Source organism: Aplysia californica, unplaced genomic scaffold (assembly GCF_000002075.1).
Source record: "Aplysia californica isolate F4 #8 unplaced genomic scaffold, AplCal3.0 scaffold00188, whole genome shotgun sequence".
In the NCBI taxonomy this organism is placed as follows: domain Eukaryota; kingdom Metazoa; phylum Mollusca; class Gastropoda; order Aplysiida; family Aplysiidae; genus Aplysia; species Aplysia californica.
Window position 1 is genome coordinate 739,412 of NW_004797458.1, and position 3,252 is coordinate 742,663.

Consider the following 3,252-nt stretch of genomic DNA (forward strand, 5'->3'; position numbering starts at 1 on the left):
TGTGTGTGTGTGTGTGTGTGTGTGTGTGTGTGTGTGTGTGTGTGTGTGTGTTAGAGGTAAGAGGGAGGGGAAAAAGGGAGGGGTGGTTGTTTCTCAATGGTTGTGAAACAGGAGACATGTGAGGTCACGCTCGTTTTCACCATGAGTCTTCCTGGAATCCTGCCACCCTAAACTTCAACTCCTTTACACCCCCCCCCCTCCCCCATCCATTTCCCTCCCCACTTTCTTCCAAGAGTACTCACACACGCACAACAGACCAGATAACGAAAAATAAAATCTCGAGAAATGTTTTAGTTTCAATTTAAAAAGTAGCTACGAATTGGGGTACTTTTCTTTTTTCATTTCATTTAACAGAATTGTACTCTTCAAGCATGTGTCAAACGTAGCTATTTATTATGTTTCTGTTGTTTTGTTTCAGTATTGTTCCTTTGTTTTGTTGTTTATTTTTGTGTGTTTTGTTTGCGGGAATTATGATGAGTAAATTGTGTATGTGGAAATAGAATTGTGAAATATTTTCCTATATTTATTTGGGCAGGGAGCATGATTAGTAATAACAGATACGCAGGTAGGAGATAAAAACCTTGTAACGATGGCGAAAAGCATTCGTACTTTGGCCACTTGGCCAAATGTCCCTACTTCAAAATTTGACATTTTTACAAATCTAGGAGCGCATTAAGATGGTACGACAGATGAATAGGACCGAAATGAAAAAAAGGAAATTAAGAAATGTCGAGGCTTCGAGAAGGTGCAATCATCCCCACTCACCTGTTGTCAAAATGACGGGCAGGTTCCGGCACAATTTCCGGGCTGACCGTATCCAAGAGCTGGCCAGTCCTCAATCCAGGCGCTGTGACACAGTGGACTCGTCCTGGCAAGGGAGAAAGTAGATAGTGGAGATGTTCGTCCTACTCCTGACGTGTTGGAGGGTGCGCACGACTCCACTATGTGGCATTCCGCCTCCTGCTCGGGGTCACTGGTAATAACGGCTTGTTACGTCAGTCACTGTCGGGGAGCCGGCGAACACGCGTATAATTTGAAAATCCAGGGGAATCGGGGTATGCTCTGGGTGGTCTGTTTAGCTTTTGTTTTTGTCCATTGGTGTTTCTATTTTTGTTCAGTTTTAAGGCGAATATTTATTTTGGATAGTCTTTTGATGTGTAATTGGTTTGTTCGGTGGATATAGTCTTTGTCTTAAAGTGTTCTTTTGTTACACCTTTTGCTGTTGTTTCTGAGTTTGTTTTATATTATTCTTATAGTTTTTTGTCTTCGCTTGTCTTATTTTTTCTGTACAGATTTTTCAACATTTCCAATACAAATGTATATGTGAGAGCAATTTTACGGCGATTTTGGGACTGCCACAACAGTATTAATTATTCTGGTTTTCCTGGTATAAATTGTGCCTCTTCTTCCGTCTGTTTCCTCCATGGTATTCACTCTTCTTCACGCTGACTTTTTAGTCGTCAAGGTGTTGGTAAATACAACGCCGTAAAAATATGTATAACTGAGTACTCCGAGAATGAAAAGTCTCCACTGAGGTCTGTTCGTCCGTACTTTTTCCGTGTGTTTATACCCGTCTATATTATAGGTTTAGAGAGGACGACGAATTAACCTTCGCTATCCCCTTCACAGCGTCTTCTCAATTGTGTGTCAAGTGTTTGACAACACCCCTCTCCGTCCTTCTTAGTGTGTAACTGTGTAGTTTAAGAGCGAGCCTGCCTCTGTATCAACTTGAGAAAATTGACGCACAATGCAGGATATTGCGTTGGCAAGAGCTGACGGCTTGCTTGGATGAAAGTGGCGATTGCTTATTGTATAACCACTGAGAAGAACTATCGTCACTTTCCCCCTTTCCTGAGTAAGTTCTCAACTCGCACGCACATGTGCAATCACTTACACTTCTTACCGACTGCAAAGATTATCCGTTCTTGTGACCGATCCGTTCAGCCGGGGCGGCTTTATATATATACACGGGTCGTTGTCACAGCTTGGGAAACTCCGCGGCAAGCAGTTGTCACTCCCTCTCAGAGATTCCCCATCCGCGATTCTTTTTTGATGGTTGTTTTGTTTGTCAAATAATTTTGGCTGTCGTTCACGGTTTTGGCGGTAGATAGCGATGCTGCTGGCGGTGATGAACGATTTTGGCAGAGCTTATCAGTTTGGGCGGCTAGCGACGAGTTCTTGGAATGCTGGCGCGGGGTGGTGGTGGCGGCCTCTTCCGGGTGTTGTGTGGTGAGCGGGTGCTTCTTCCCTGTGCCCGGCGTCACTCACTGTCTGTAAGGTGTTCCAACGCTCGTGCGGCCGGCCCGACACAACGGCGTGATTCCTCCAACGCGGCCCGGTGTGAGCAAGTGAGAGTGATGGGTAGGAGTGTACGCCCAGGCGCGTGTGAGTGTGCGTGCCTGCGTGTGCGTGCGTGCCACGCCCGTCCCTGTGACTTTCGGACTAGAGTCGCGCAGGGATGTGGGGTGGGCTAGTGGTATGGCGTGGGTAGATAGTTCGCCAGGGGGACGAGCTCTTCTCTGACTACCTGAGACGCGAGATGTTTCTGCATTTAGGTTTAGATATATTATAAAATACAAAATTTAAGGTTCAACAAAAATAAAGGCTCTTAATGTATGTTTTAGGTAAAGAGATAGCTCCACGAATCATGCAAATAGAAAGACAGTGACTCTCATAAACTACCTTTAGCTGGGCCCCCTTTCGATGAAAGGAATGATCGGTGCATTAACATCAATTGAAAATCATTGGCCTATTACACACTACTGGAATGGAGCAATAAATCTTGAGAGAACAGTGACACACGTGTTTCTAAGTTGCCAAATATATAATAGACAAAGTAGTCCAGAAAAAGCGATGAAGGGCATCAAACGCTGTGACATACTGACGATATATTTCGCTGTCTATAGCTAGGTACCCATGAAATGAGGGAAATCCGTTCGAAGTGCCTTTGCCAAGGACACAACGTCCGGCCCACAGCTCGAACCCCCAAACCTGCAATCTCATGATTACGAAGATGCTTCATATCGGGTGATCTTGTGAAACGGTTTGTGTTAACATTTCAGGTTCAACAATTTTAAACGTTTTACAGTCTACATTTGTGTCTGAATAGCTTCTTCTTAATGGCAGTATGGTAGAGGTGCCGACCTCGCCTCGAGCTATTTTCCTTTAATTACGGTTTCATTTTTTTTTCTTGATGTGACCTGTTCAACCAGTCACTTTGTGGCTATGTTGGGTTACAGAATGGCGGGGGGG

General features: G+C 44.6%; 2 protein-coding genes across 2 annotated transcripts in view; one reads left to right on the forward strand and one right to left on the reverse strand.

The window, feature by feature from the left end:
• LOC101864620 (G-protein coupled receptor moody) overlaps positions 1-2,341 on the reverse strand; it is a 31,100-nt gene extending 28,759 nt beyond the window's left edge. Inside the window, exon 1 of the mRNA XM_005098635.3 lies at positions 766-2,341. The gene's annotated coding sequence lies outside the window, so the exon portion shown is untranslated. The remainder of the gene's footprint in view (positions 1-765) is intronic.
• Positions 1-3,252, forward strand: part of LOC101845095 (histone deacetylase 6) — a gene marked incomplete at its 5' end in the record, with an annotated part of 222,441 nt that overhangs the window by 80,286 nt on the left and 138,903 nt on the right.